Raw genomic sequence first — 16,399 nt, 5'->3', positions numbered from 1 at the left:
TTGACTAGCGAACCCGGCAATGCTTCGCAACTGCTAAATATTTGTGGGAATTGGATGTATGTCCTAATCTCTGTCTCCCCTTTCTCCGTGTCCGTTTCATCCTTCCCTTCTCTTTGCCCTACATGTATATTAAAAAATATTCAACCTATTTCCGCCCAACGTTTATTAGAGTATCCTATAAACATCTAAACTAAACCGATCAAGAACTTTTCGAGATTTTTTGTAAAAGTGTAAAACTATAGTTTGTCTTTATATAGTAGAGCAGAAGTACATATTAATTCACGTTATGAAAATTCTGACGAAAGTTTCAAATTCTGAAGCTTCATTCTTAAAAACACATTTCTGAAGTGTTTCCATGTTTGAAATTGTTGATTTCAACTGGTATTACAGGTTTCCGACGACCTACGAGTTGAGAATCTCTTCGAGAAACGTGTCCACGTTTGTCCTACTCTTACGTGTTAAATACCAAGGCGCTGGTTATAAACGTGTATAAAACTCTGAGTAACTTCTAATGGAGGAAAGTGTCGATCTTAGTTTATCCAGTGAATGAAACGCACTCAAAACACGAATACTTCTACACTACGGTGACAAAAGTCATGAGATACTTCCCTGTGTCGTGTCAGACCTCCTTTTGCCCAGTGTACTGCAGCAACTCAGTGTGACGTGGACTCACCAAGTCGTTGGGAATCCCTTGCGGAGCAGGATTTTGTGCATGAACTGACGTCTCGATGTCACATAAATGTTCGGTGGGATTCATATCGGATGATCTGGGCGACCAAATCATTAACTCTAATTGTTCAGAGTCTTCGTCAGGCCATTCACGAACAACTGTGGCCTGGTGACATGGCCCATCGTTGGTTGGGAACATGAAATCCATGGATGGTTGCAAATGGTCTCCAGGTAGCCGAACATAACCATTTCCAGTCATTGATCGGTTCGCTTGGACCAGAGGACCCAGGACATTCCATGTAAACAGAGCCCACACCATTATGGAGCCACCTTCAGCCTGCACAATGCCTTGTTGACAACGCGGGTCCATGGCTTCGTGGGGGCTGCGCCACGCGCGAACCCGGCTGCGCCACGCTCGAACCTTAGCATTAGCTCCTACCAACTGAAATTGGGACTCACCTGACGAGGTCACGGTTTTCCAGTTGTCTAGGGTCCAACCGATATGGTAACGACGCCGGCAGAGGCGCTGAAGGCAATGTCGTGCTGTTAGCAAAGATACCCTCGTCGTCCTCTGTTGCCATAACTCATTAACGCCAAATTTCGCCGCAGTATCCTAACAGACACGTTAGTCGTACGTCCGATATTGGTTTCTGCAGTTACGTCAAGCAATGTTGCTTGTCTGTTTGCAATGACGACTCAATGCTAATGTTGCTGCTCTCGGTCGTTAAGTGGAGGCCGTCGTCTGCTGCGTTGTCTATGGTGAGTGGTAATACCTGAAATTTGGTATTCTCGGCACACTCTTGACACTGTGGATTTCTCAGTACTGAATTCACTTAGGATTTCCAAAGTGAAATGTCCCATGCGTCTAGCTCCAACTACCATTATGCGTTCAAAGTGTGTTAAGTCCTGTCGTGCGGCTCTTCCGCCAATGCTCTGCCCTTTTATGTCTTGTGATGCTATCCTTATATGGGTGTACAGATATCCCATGACATTTGTCAGTTAGCTCGCATCTCGTGGTCGTGCGATAGCGTTCTCGCTTCCCACGCTCGGGTTCCCGGGTTCGATTCCCGGCGGGGTCAGGGATTTTCTCTGCCTCGTGATGGCTGGGTGTTGTGTGTTGTCCTTAGGTTAGCTAGGTTTAAGTAGTTCTAAGTTCTAGGGGACTTATGACCATAGCTGTTAAGTCCCATAGTGCTCAGAGCCATTTGGACCATTTTTTGAACATTTGTCAGTTCAGTGTAAAGCCCAGTTGGCAAACATAATCTGCTTTTCAAACACATGATTCACATTAGTGTGCAATATATAACAGCATAACATAAATATAATTTATTTGCTATTAAAATTATGTCTGTGCCAAACCAAAATACGTTTCTCGTCACATGCTCGCAATATTAGAAATCGTTTTATGTAGTCGTTTCGGCGATAGTAATTGTTTCATCCGTTTTCATTGCTGAATATACCATCATCTCTAGTTAGGTATCGAATATAGAGCTGAAGTCAAATTCGATTCTTGAATCTGTTAAGTGAGAAAAGAATTTCATTGTGTAAAGATATTTATCAGGCTACAAGATATTCCCTTTATCGTATCTTGTTTACGTAACTCGGCAGAACTTGGTGTACGTCACGCATTGGTTCATTCATTACCACTAGCGGAGTGAGTGGGTACCGTAATGAAACCCTATTCATGTACACAGCACCAAACGCGTGCAGGGTAATTTACCGATGAAAGCCGTCATAGTGTAGAATACTAATGCGACATGGCGCGTGCTTGTGTAAGTGCTGAGCGTCAACGCTGTAATTACACAGCTGTGTCCGACAGATGGCACACGCTGCCCACCGGTCCGCCCGAGGGCCATGAGCAAACTCGCCCGTGCAAACTTCACGGCCCAAGGGATACACCGGTGTGTCCGTGGCTTTGCTTGAATATGTCAGAAAACAACGCATTTCTCTCTTCCCTTTCTACAGGGAACGGCCAACAGCCGAGGGGCGGTAGACCTTTATGTGAGTTTCTGCCGCTCTACGTGCGTGGAAACAATTCCCTGAACTCAGACTTATCTGTCACGTAAGACTCGCCATTAGAAGGCTTCTTGAAGAGCTTGGCGCTGGACTTCACTGAGTCCAATGTTCACAGTTGTGTTGACTGCTTCATACGCAACACATTGACACTGTAAACTGATTTGCAACACTGTTACATATTACTACTAGGAAACGTAAGTTTTGTCTGGTCGGGTATTGTTCACGACCACATGATTGGGCTGTATCTCCTCCTTAACACCCTAGTTAGAGGTGAAGCATTACCGGAAATCTTTGAGAATGTCCCGCCAGCAGTCAGGCAATGATTATAATTCCACAATGACAGGAGTTCAGCATGCTCTCCCGAACCCACTTCCATAAATTTCTTTTTGTCAGGGGAAATGAAACATTTGGAGTACGAAACATCAAAATACACTACAGAGCAGTTGGTTGCCCCTTTAAGCTGTAGATATTATTCGTGAAATATCTGGTTCTTCTGAGCATATTGGACAATCATCAACACACATATGCCAGTTTTGCGCTAATGCAGACGGACAACATTTTGCGCAACATTTGTAAAACAATATTCATCAAACAGCAGTTTGAACACCGTATCTGAACGTCACTAGAGTTAAAACCTTCATCGACTCCTGGCGGGGAAACGGCACATTTGTGAAATTCTTGCCACATAAAAAAGTATTTCTTTTTCTTTCCTCTGAAGAATCTAAAATTTTGTATACCGGTAGACAGTTTTTTTAAACCTTGTCTGTCACGATCCAGGCGATTACGTGAAGATTTGCGTTGTCTATTGCACACAATAGTCAACTGCCGCGTTGCTGGCGGACATTTTAGTATGCACAGAACCTGTGGTTCCAAAGAGCTGATGAAGCTCACCAACCAGTCCATAGCTAGGGAGCCCTGCATTCGCCAAACCCGAATCCAAACTGACCTCCCTCATATGTTCGCCATGCCCAGGAGGCGTATGTGCCTTATCGAATGCCACGGTCGCAGAGGGAATTATCGCCGTAATTGTAATACATAATTATCAATATAGTACGATATCCACTGTATCATAATGCTGACAGTTGACAAATTAGTCATAAGACATCCAATCCATACATGGTTTTAAACTGGTATTCACTAACTACGACGCAGAATTTCTGTTATTTTGTTACCAAAGTACGTAACAATGTGATCTGGTTTTTTATAAATCCCTAAGTTATATGTGAACGTGTACTTGTGCCTTTGCTAGGCCTAGCAACTTGTGACTCTTGTATCGTAGATTTCCTCTGTTGACGCTCCCTTGCTTATGACTAACAGGTACAAGCAGCATCCTTTCTTTCCCTCATTTGTCCACTGTGTTTACTTCATACTTATTTTATAGGCCACGAGCTAGTTACTAACTCAATAAGATTAGCCGCACCTCCGCTTTATTTTAAGCAACAGATCACATACTAATATACACTGCCGAAAAATGAAATGCTAAAAAGATTCCCCATAGTTTCCGAACTTCGTAGCAGTATAGTAAAATAATAAAGGGAAGCTTTGGATGCTTTGTGATATACTGCATTTTTGGCGAGATGCAAGAATATTAAACGAGCATATACTGCCGAGACACCAGTTGTTTTCAGAAAAACGTACTAAACATATCCGGTCATGTACCTGATTGCACGAAACAAAAGACAAAAAGGTTGTCTCTAATCAGCTCAAGTTTTAAATTTGAGGTTCAAGAAATAGTTCACAAAGGAGAATCATGAAAACGTACCATCATTTCACCATCGGAGAGACTCCAGTATGGCCGACATAGTAATAAGGATTCGTGGCGTAGAGAAGCAAGTGAAAGATTTGAAAGCTCAGAAATCACCAGGTGCGGATGGAATCGGAATTCGGTTTTACATAGTGTACTCTACGGAATTGACCCCTTACCTAGCTAGCCTGCATTTATCGTGAATTTCTCGTCCAGCACAATGTCCCAAGCGCCAGGAAAAAAGGGCATGTGACTCCAGTATATTCTATCCATCTATCTACCTATCACTTGAGGCTTGTCCCGCAGTTACGCAGAGTCAGCCACTGTTAATCGGATTTGGCATGTTAATGTTTAAGGGGTGGCCGGATACCCTTCCTGCATCCACCCCGCAACCCCCGGGAAGGAATCAGTGTACCCCAACTATCTGCGTCGAGTGTAATCCATGGAATAATGCGAAAATGTTCAGATTGTCTGCGAGCCATGTAACTGAGGCGGAACATGGGGACCAGCACGGTATTCACCTAGCAGGATGTGGAAAACCGCCTAAGAATCACATCCAGGCTGGCCGGCACACCGGCCCTCGTCGTTAATCCGCCAGGCCGATTCGATCCGGGGCCTGCGCGCCTACCCGAGTCCAGGAAGCAGCGCGTTAGCGCTCTCGGCTACCCTGGCGGGTTACGTGATTCCACTATATGAGAAGGGTAAAAGAACTGACCCACATAATTACAGAGTAATATCCATAACTTCGGTTTGCTGTAGGATCCTTGAACAAATTCTCAGTTCGAATATATTACACTTTCTTGAGACTGAATATGTATGTCCACAAATCAGCATGGTTCTAGAAAGCATCGCCCCTGCGAAACTCATCTTGCTCTTTTCTGACATGATATTCTGAGAACTATGGATTAATGGCAACAGGCGGATTCCATATTTCTAGAGTACTGGAAAGCATTTGACACGGTCCCCATTGTAGACCGATAATGAAGGCTTGAGCACAAATATGTGAGTGGCTCGAAGACTTTTTAAATAATAGAACCCACTATGCTGTCCTCGACTGCGAGTGTTCATCAGAGACAAGGATATCGTCAGGAGTGCCCCAGGGAAGTGTGAAAGGACCGCTGTTGTTCTCTACATGGATAAATGATTTGGCATATAGGATGGACAGCAATTTGTGGTTGTTTGCTAATGATGCTGTGGTGTATGGTAAGGTGTCGACGTTGAGTGATTGTAGGAAGATACAAGACGACCTAGAGAATTTTTCTAGTTGGTATGACGAATGACAGCTAGCTCTAAACCCGGAAAAATGTAAGTTAATGCGGTTGAGTAGGAAGAAAAAACCTGTAATATTTTGGATACAGTATATCTAGTGTCCTGCTTGACACAGTCAAGTCGTTTCAATATTTGGGCGTAACGATGAAAAGCAATTTGAGGTGAAAGGGCATATGAGAACTGTGGTAGGGAAGGCGAACGTCTACTTCGGTTTATTGGGAGAATTTTAGAAAAGAGTGGTTCACCTGTAAAGGAGATCGCATGTCGAACCCTGGAGTGAATTGATCTTGAGCGCTTCGTACCAGGTCGGATTGAAGGAATGCGTCGCGGTAATTCAGAGGCAGGCTGCCAGATTTGTTACCGGTTGGTTCGAACAATGCGTAAGAGCTACGGAGATGCTTCGGGAACTCAAATTGGAATCATTGGAGGGAAGGCGACGTTCTTTTCGAGAAACACTACTGAGAAAAGTTGGAGAACGAGCGTTTTAAATTGGCTGCCACACGATTTTACTGCTGCCAACATACATTGCGCGTAAGGACCACGAAGGTAAGGTACGAGAAATTAGGGCTCATACGGAGCCATATAGATAGTCATTTTTCCCTCGCTCTATTTGCGAGTGGAACAGGAAAGGAAATGACTAGTAGTGATACAGAGTAACCTCCGCCACGCACTGTGATGTGGCTTGGGTAGTATCTACAGTATGTAGACGTCGATGTAGATGTAAATGTAGATGTAGATGTTAGCCCTGTCTCGAATTATAGGTATCGCACTTATTTTTTTCTGCATGTATGTTTGATCTGTTCTAGAAGCAGCGTCAATAACATTCAACAGAATGAGAGCTGCTGTTACCCGCAGAATGTTTCAAGCGTACACGCTACCCACCTCTCAGTCGATAAGCTGTCACAAAAACTGAAAGCCCCTCAAATATCAACCACAAAGCACTGTATAATTTCCGACTTTTGAAGCTGTAAACCTATACACTGGTGAAAGCGTAATGCTCACCAAACCTATACACTGGTGAAAGCGTAATGCGCACCAAATCTTACAACTTATTACAGACTGAGCAATTTTGAATTAAGCTTTTGGGATATGCATTCCTTTATGGACGCGGCTAAGTACACACTTTGTGCCGGTAATAAATTACTCTTGTAAAATACCATGCTCTTGGACATCTACGTAAAACTCCATGATTCATCTCAAAAAAGCTTCTATTTGGTTTCTCCTGCATATGGCCCTGTACTTGATATGTATTAATGCTACGTTTAAGACCATATCAGCAATAACCTCTCACTCTCGCATTTGATTGTTATTCGTTATTATGTTTACAAAGAATTGTACACTGAATCTCAAATATGTAGTGACTCTTTTAAAGGACACAATAAGGCTCACGAAAACATCATTTCATAGCTACTACTAGACGGTGATATTCTTAGCGAGGGTCATGTCGTTGACCAAACAAATAAGATAAAACGGGCATTTGAGTAATATATTCACAACACTCCACAGTTATCACGTTGATGCTTACGGTTGTTTACATAATAGGTTCTATATAATTGTCCGTTTTAGTATTTTCGTACATATTCCTACGTAGTCATTTCATCCAATAGCCACACTGACGTTTTACGTCTCCGAAAAATTAACTTCTACGAATTCATTTAAATTTTTCTCACGCACGTTCTTTTCCGAGCTCATGCAGCTTCTCTCGGAAAAAACATGCAAATACTGCACTGTTTTAGCGCAGCTGGTACATTAGGCAAGTTGCTACTGCTGTATCATGGCTCCACCCATGTCACGATGACAGTGTTGTCATGTGTTGTTTTGCTCGCAAAATTCTAGGTGTAACTACAGTTATAAATACAAGAACAAGAAACTTCGACAGTGAGAAAACAATGAACGTATCATTCAGTCAATAAGCTAAAACAAAATAAATGAAGAGATTAAACATGTAAATAAACCTTGCATATTCGATTTTCTTAGTGAAACTAGCTTTTATGTACTAGAATACAATTAATAAGTAACAACCTTCACGCGTTTCACTAATATTAAAAGCACTTGTATTTAACATTCGTGCTGGTTGCCCTCAATTTTTTTTCTTTATAAGCAACCTTTCCTTTGGCTTTGAGACCAAGCGATGCGGTACAGTCCTTAAGACACAGACTACACATTGAACAGAATAGAATTCAAATACCCATCTTGTCTTAGAGATAAAGGCTTTCAGTCATTTCCCTAAATGGCGAATTTCGTATTAGTGTTTTTCACAAGGATACGTTCCTATCTTGTCAAACGGAGCAGGAGCTCCATCTCTAAATACCTTTCTGTGACACTACAAACTCTAACCTCCATTTTTTTATTCCTTAAGAATTCATTTCCAATTTTCTGTCAGTGAGGATGAACCTTTGACACTGTCAACCACTCGAACTAGCGAAACATCACAAAAATAATTCAACAAACAGCGTCCGACGATCCTAAGCGGAAAGCCAACAAACCGTACGTCAACAGGTGGCCACGGAAGCCTCAACAATTTCTCTCTATTGGTATGAGGATGCAGTATTTTGCCTCTCAATGTAATAGTTGTGAACCGAACATAATAGTTGTGAACAGTAGTTTTCCACGCGTAAGTAAATGATATTCTAGTTTCAAGACAGAATCTTCATCTCAATCGCCTGGTGGAATAACCAATACTGAGATGAAGTAAATCAACAATCACAACTATTTGATTATGAATACGCTGCTTCTGTTCAAGTTGTAACAGAAGATCCTCCTCTAGCATTACTTTTCCTCAACATTATTTGTCGAAACCAGTATTATTTTTCGAATTTTGGGCTAGGTCAATATTCTCTCAGTTGGTTTTTAGAAAACTTTTATACAATATAATTTTATACACAGTATGTTATATTTCATGCTGAAATTTATGAAAAGAATTACTTTATTAAATATTTTAGTTCCGATGTTATAATCGACAAGTACTAGTTCGGGATGTACAGCTAAAATTATTTTTTAGAATCATTTGAAATTACGAATCATTTGCACACTTAACATTTCTATCACTAATTACGCAATCCTGTACTGTTTACTACGTTTATTTCTGGATTCATTTATGCAATAATAACCGAAATTAATAATGTAACGAAAACTAGTAGGAATTCATTTGTTAAGAAAAATTTAAACCTTCAGGAATATTGTTATTTCGCCAAACATGAGAGTCGTAAGCTTTCCTCTGATGTTATTGGACGTATTTTTGTATAACACGTGCGAACAATGTAATTTCGTCTTTGTTAATGTGAAAAATCAAAATACCCTATGATATACTAAAATGTGAGAAAATCTGTGAAAAATATATTTACGTAAAAAAGTTCTGCAACAACAATCTTCCAATTTATTTAGTTCAAACCAATCGTGAGGACCTCTTGTTAGATTTTCAGCTTAAAGAATCAGACCCCTAGACAAGAAGAGCTGGAGCAATCTTAACATGACAAGCTAAGTAAACTTGAAAGTTTATCGTAATGTTCGTTCCTCTCAAATCTTCATAAAAGGCTTTGCTTATTAATTACTTGGACTTGTCATTGCTTAATGTAGACAATATATGGAAGAAGGAAGGAGGGGGGAGATTCCAAAGTCTTCCACTATTTTAGAATAGAATTACTGTCATGTAACTTTCGTGATGTCGTGGTGATTGTCTTCGTCAACAGTAATGTAATATCATCTTATAACAGAGCTACGTCCCAGGAAGCTGATAATCCGTTCAAACTTTTTATTTCTATCATGAGCTTAAACCATGAGTTGAACTGCGCATTTTATGCTTTTTAGCTACAAACTGAAATTGTATACTAAACCGTGAACCGATCTCGGATTCTATCTTTCGAAGAGAGGATTAGGATCTGACCAGTCTGGAACCATATCATTGAACCTGGCAGTAAACTCACCTGTCTCTAACCAGTTGGTAAGCCTAACCGGTGAGAGAAAAGATCTGTTCTCAATTCCCATTTTTGCACAGTCTTAAAATATGATAAATGTTTACATTGTTGAATACTGTACTATCCAGGGAGTAACGGAACGACATTTTAAAAAATTTGGAGACTATAGAAGACGAAATTCGGCACGATTACATATAAGGAATCTGTAGCCTGAAATCCGAAATAAAGTTTCGGCAGCCACCACAGGTGTGTTGAAAATCGATGCATTGCCGGTATGAAAAGTCACTAGGTCAAAACGTTTGGGCTGGATTCTTTGAAATCATCCTATTGAAGGCTACTTCTTGTCAGATTGTTTGAACTCTGTATGGTATCTGAACTTTCTGGAGAATGCCTTATCTGAACTTCTGGGAGACGTCCCCTTGCAACTACGCACTAGTTAGTGGTTTCAGAACGATAGAGCTCCAGTACACTTTGATCGTCGGGCCGGGAAATATCTCAGAGACAACTTCAGAGAGAGATTAATTGGAAGGGGATCCCGAGTCCCTTAGCTTGCACGTTAGCCTGACCTCAACGCTAAGAATTTTTTCCTCTGCGGTTACGTAAAGTCATTTGTGCACTCAACGCCAGCTGGAACAGTACATGAGCTTATTTAAGCACATCTTTACAGTATGTGACACCATCAGAGGGGAGCATGGAAACTTACAGAGAATCAGACATTACATGGTTCATCGTTGCACGTTATGCAACCAAGTTGGTGATCGTCACAGTGAACATTTACTCTAAAGTAGTGAGTCCACTTATCCAATTTACAGAAATTGATTGTACTGTACTCTGTTTTCAGTAAAATGTCTTCAAATTACAGTATTCCGGTACTCATTTTGCTTAAAAAGTGCATATTCGTATAGAAACTTTATTTCACATTTTGGGCTACAATTTCCTGATATCAAAAGGTTCCGGATTTTATTCTCTGCAGTTTCAAAATTTTTAAAACGTCGTTCTTTTAGATCCTGTAGACTGGAAATTTTGTTTTCCTGCGGATTCTATTTCCGTGAGAACGATTCATTCTGAGGAGTATTTTTTCGAGCACTCCCTGTCTTCAGTGCTGATAGCGTGTATGTTTTCATTACAAGACAGACGTTTTCGCTTCAATATTTAATTTCTAACAGCGGAAGGCACATTAGAACGGTACATCTCTTAACCATTAAAAAAAAGAAAATTCGAAACAACTTTGGCCAGAACAGGGATGGCCAATGGCTGTGGTTCTCCAACTACCCACTTAACATCGCTGCCGGCCATTTGATCTACATCTAATATCTACATGGATACTCTACAAATCACATTTAAGTGCCTGAGACAGGGTTCATCGAACCACCTCTATTATTCCAATCTCGTATGGCGCGCGGAATGAACGGACACCTACGAGCGTTGAAACTTAAATAGTTGCAACTACTTTTTCACAACAGATCCAAAAGAGTTACATGTTTTCACTTGTTACTGTGCTCCAAAGTAGTCACCAGCGTTGCGTAGAACCCGTTGCCATCGATGTGGAAGGCGTAGTATACCGTTAGCAGAGCCTGTACTGTTGACGGTGCGAATGGCGCTGTCTACTGCCTGTCGAATCTCTGGAACAGTTCTGAAGCGAATGCCACGAAGTGGTTCCTTCATCTTCGTAATCAAATCAAAGTCACAAGGACTTAAGTCCGGGGAATATGGTAGATGGTACAGGACGTCCCAGTCCCATTGACCGAACAGAGCAGACATAGCTTGCTCTGTATGCACCAGCGCATTGTCGTGCAAAATAATGGGTGGGTTGCGCAAAAAGTGTCGCCGCTTCTTTCGCAAAGCTGGATGCAGGTGATGCTCCAAAAACGAACAGTAATACTATGCATTGACGGTCTGAATTGGAGGAACGTAATGCATTGGGATAACAACATCACACTCGTACACGAGAATCACTATAACTTTCGCCATACTGGGGCTCTGGAGCATCACCTGCTACCAGCTCTGCGGAAGAAGCGGTGACACTTCCTGTGCAACCCACCCATCATTTTGCACGACAATGCGCGGGCGCATACAGCGCAAGCTGTGTCCGCTCTGTTCGGTCGATGGGACTGGGAAGTACTGTACCATCCACCATAATCCCCGTACTTACGTCCTCGTGACTTTGATTTGATTCCGAAGATGAAGGAATCACTTCATGGCATTTGCTTCAGAACTGTTCCAGAGATTCGACAGGCAGTAGACCGCGCCATTCGCACCATCAACAGAACAGGCTCTGCTAACGGTATACTACGCCTTCCACATCGCTGGCAACGGGTTCTACACAACGCTGGTGACTACTTTGAAGGACAGTAACAGGTGCAAACATGTAACTCGTTTGTATCGGTTGTGAATAAATAGTTGCCACTATTTAAATTCCTACCCTCGTATATCTTTCCGTACGAGCTCTGACTTACCTCATTGTATCATGGTGATCGTTTCTCCGTATGTATGTCGGTGTAAACAAAATATTTTCGCATTCGGAGGAGAAAGTTAATGATTGGAATTTCGTGAAAAGATTCCGCCGCAACGAAAAACGCCTTTGTTTTAATGATCCTCTATCATTTCCGTCACACTCTCTCCCCTCCTTTGCGATAGTACAATAGTGAGTCCTAGTTACGAGTAACACACTGATGGTTCCCTTCAATCTTTATTTCAACAAACAGTAAGCGTTATTCAAGATTTTAGTTTTAATGCACCTTAATATTATATAGCATATCAATACTTCTCCAATTTTCCGTAATTCAGACTGTGAGTAGTTACGAAAACTTAAATTTCAGGGCGTACCGCAATGTTGTTTCTCTGTGTGTTTTCGTCCACCAGATTTGACGATGTGCTATGGCCATCTCTCGATGTCAATTGGGAGACATGGCCATACCATCGTTAGGATAGTTAATCATCCCGTGAAACTTCGTTTATTTTTAGTTTTGACGGGATTTGATTTTTTTTATGTCAATTAACTACGTTCCCAACATTGGTTCCGCTAAAGACAACTGTTGAGAAGAACACACTCAAATTGCTATTAATAAATTAAAAAATGGTTTTTATTGAGTCATAAAAAGTTCTGTAGAATATAATATTCCAAGGAAAAGCCTAGAGTGAAAAAAAACTGGTAGTGTTTCAAAAACTGCAATGGATCCAATTTCCTGTTGGGATTATCCAATGAGGAACGACTAGTGTGATTTCCTATTTCCATAACCAAATAGTTTAATGTACTATCGTAATATCGAAAGCATTCGAGCAGGTTACTCATGGTCAGCTGGCGGAGTACTCGTAACATATATTGTAAATGTTAATCGGAAATTCGAAGACGCAAATGCTTTGCGTTAATCAAAATGACCGAAGATATCTAAGAAGCTATGCATTGACGCAATGCTGTTGCATCGAAATTACAGGTCAAAGATCTATAGATTTTCATGTACCCTATAAGTATTTCTTATGCAAAATTCAGTTTATTACAGTATAAATTAAGAACCATACAAAAAGAATAATGATATATCAGTAAATCTCTGTAAAATTAATTGTGGCTCTTAAAAGTAAAGAATCATTTGGTGATACATTATTAATAATAAAACATTTGTATGTTGTATCCCTTAATGATGTCAGTAACTGACATGGCCAAAAAAAGCAATCAGACATCTACAACAAGATAGCACATTAATTGGTTTATTTATAGTATGTACACTTAATTATTAAGGTGTACACAAATGTGAATTGCTTGTAAGGTGTCAAGCAAATCCAACACCTTCCATGAAAACCCTGACATGATAAGCAAATCCAGTAGTATGTCACATAGCTCCGAATAAATCGTGACATTAAATTAACCAAAGTAATACGAGTAACGAGTGAGCAAATGGAATACTACAGACTAACACAAGAATGCCTGAATGCATGTCATACCTTCCCACCGTGAGACCGACGCAGTTCCGAGGGGAGAAACGAGAACAGAAGCCGAGAGCAGAACCGTGTTAAGCTACAAGGCCCTACTATAAGGGACGGACTGGACACCCACGTCGCCAGCCTACCTGTAAGACTACCACCCGCACGTTTTAGCGTGAGACTTTTTAGCGTCTCTGTTACGTCAAGGACCACCCCCCAGCCCATGTTAATGCTAGAGCCCTTCAGAAAAACAGTATAGATCTTACGATAACACAAAAAGGGTGACTACCACCCGCAAGTTTTAACGTGAGACTTTTTCGCGTGTCTGTTACATTAGGGCCACCCTCCAGCCCATGTTAAAAGATAGAGCCCTCCAGAAGAACAGTATAGATCTTACGATAACGCTAAAAGGACCACACCAGCTGCAGGTTTTAGCGTGAGACTTTTTCGCGTCTCTGTTACGTTGCAAACTTTAAAAACATTGCCCCACCACGAAAAGTATAACTTTTCTCATTGGATAGACAGAATTTTTGTAGGCGGACCTTAAGGTTAACATTAAGACCCTGATTGGTCAGATGAAAACACAGCCAGATAATTATTTTTTTTATAACTAACTTCGGTAAATTGTAGTATGGAGAAGAGGAGTTACTTCCGAGATGGCGAGGTGAGCGGAGCTGTGCTGCCCGCCGATACCCTGACGCTGCCTAAACACCGACAAGGTAATGAACGCACGCGAAGCCGCATTTTTGAGCGCATAAGGCTTCACTCAGAACTGCAGAAGTCTCATCTGTTACACCCCGTTTTTTACGTAATACTAGTGTCGATCGTTAATTAAAACTCATGGTGTTCACATTTGCCACTTGAAGTAAAAATCATGTGTGGTCTGGCGTCTCCTTACCAGCAACAGGTCCCAGGTTCAAACTAGTTAATTCCCTAACAAACACGCTCAGAGCGTCGTCGCCCGAAAGTGTTAGGGAGACAAGATATAGAACAAACAGACACCACCATGAATGTTTAGATGCTGTAAGTTGTGGTTTTTTTGTGCAGTTTACTATCACACAGCGTCCCCGGTTCTGATCCGGTCCGGCTGTCTCGGTGGGCAAGTGAGAGGAGATTCAAAGCAACGGCTGAATAACAGCCGAGCAAAGCACTTTGAAGTTGTGGCGGTGGAACTTAAAGTTCCATGCCACTCTCCGACAGTGTGTAGGGAAGCAGCCTACTCGCGCCGTATAAAATTCACTTCAGTCTTTCCATTGTGTGCTACCAGTCCGCTGTAACTAGCTCTGACGTCATAAATGTTGCGCAATACTTTAAAAATCAAGTAAATAACCTGAAACGTTCCTAGCATGCCAGGAGTAATACTAAATCAGTAAGTGTTGAATATCAGTTCAATAACTTCAACCATTTTCGAAATTTGGACGTTTCTCTGTAAAAATCACTGGCGCAACAGAAAAGAGCTAGGAACTTAACAATTTATATTTATATTCCTTTTGCATTATAATTTAGTAGAAATAGTATTCTGGATCTCACAAATTAAAATTTTGGTTGAAATTCATGATTTTCTGGTTTTTGTCTTAAAAATTAAGGAAGCAAGATAGATTAAGTAGGTGAATAAATAAAGCTAGGATGTTTAAATTTAAGTAGAAGGGAGATACGCTACAGTCATAAGGATGTGAGAAGTTTCAACAGAACAACTATGAAACTACAGCGATGGCGTATCTCCAGAGGGCTAGTTCAGAGCTCATCTACTGCGTGTAGTGTAATTAAATTAATTCTCTCGCCCAAAATATTGGACTTAGCCACGTCAGACTTTTATTATGATTACTTACCTGTGTGCTGATTGCACATTTAAATTTAGAGCTTCATCGGCCATCAGCAAAGGAAGCAATGATTTATTTAATAACTTAAAGTGGTGCATTACTAGCCCAGCGGCTAGTCGGGACAACGGAATTAATCAGGCGTTCCCTTAGCCGTCCGCACCGCGGCTTTATATATACAGGGTGTTTCAAAAATGACCGGTATATTTCAAACGGCAATACAAACTAAACGAGCAGCGATAGAAATACACCGTTTGTTGCAATATGCTTGGGACAACAGTACATTTTCAGGCAGACAAACTTTCGAAATTACAGTAGTTACAATTGTCAACAACAGATGGCGCTGCGATCTGGGAAACTCTATAGTACGATATTTTCCACATATCCACCATGCGTAGCAATAATATGGCGTAGTCTCTGAATGAAATTACCCGAAACCTTTGACAACGTGTCTGGCGGAATGGCTTCACATGCAGATGAGATGTACTGCTTCAGCTGTTCAATTGTTTCTGGATTCTGGCGGTACACCTGGTCTTTCAAGTGGCCCCACAGAAAGAAGTCACAGGGGTTCGTGTCTGGCGAATAGGGAGGCCAATCCACGCCGCCTCCTGTATGTTTCGGATAGCCCAAAGCAATCACACGATCATCGAAATATTCATTCAGGAAATTAAAGACGTCGGCCGTGCGATGTGGTCGGGCACCATCTTGCATAATCCACGAGATGTTCGCAGTGTCGTCTAAGGCAGTTTGTACCGCCACAAATTCACGAAGAATGTCCAGATAGCGTGATGCAGTAATCGTTTCGGATCTGAAAAATGGGCCAATGATTCCTTTGGAAGAAATGGCGGCCCAGACCAGTACTTTTTGAGGATGCAGGGACGATGGGAGTGCAACATGGGGCTTTTCGGTTCCCCATATGCGCCAGTTCTGTTTATTGACGAAGCCGTCCAGGTAAAAATAAGTTTCGTCAGTAAACCAAATGCTGCCCACATGCATATCGCCGTCATCAATCCTGTGCACTATATCGTTAGCGAATGTCTCTCGTGCAGCAA

This window comes from Schistocerca gregaria, chromosome X (assembly GCF_023897955.1).
Source record: "Schistocerca gregaria isolate iqSchGreg1 chromosome X, iqSchGreg1.2, whole genome shotgun sequence".
Classification (NCBI taxonomy): domain Eukaryota; kingdom Metazoa; phylum Arthropoda; class Insecta; order Orthoptera; family Acrididae; genus Schistocerca; species Schistocerca gregaria.
The sequence above is the reverse complement of the archived record's forward strand: the minus strand, read 5'-3'. Positions refer to the sequence as shown.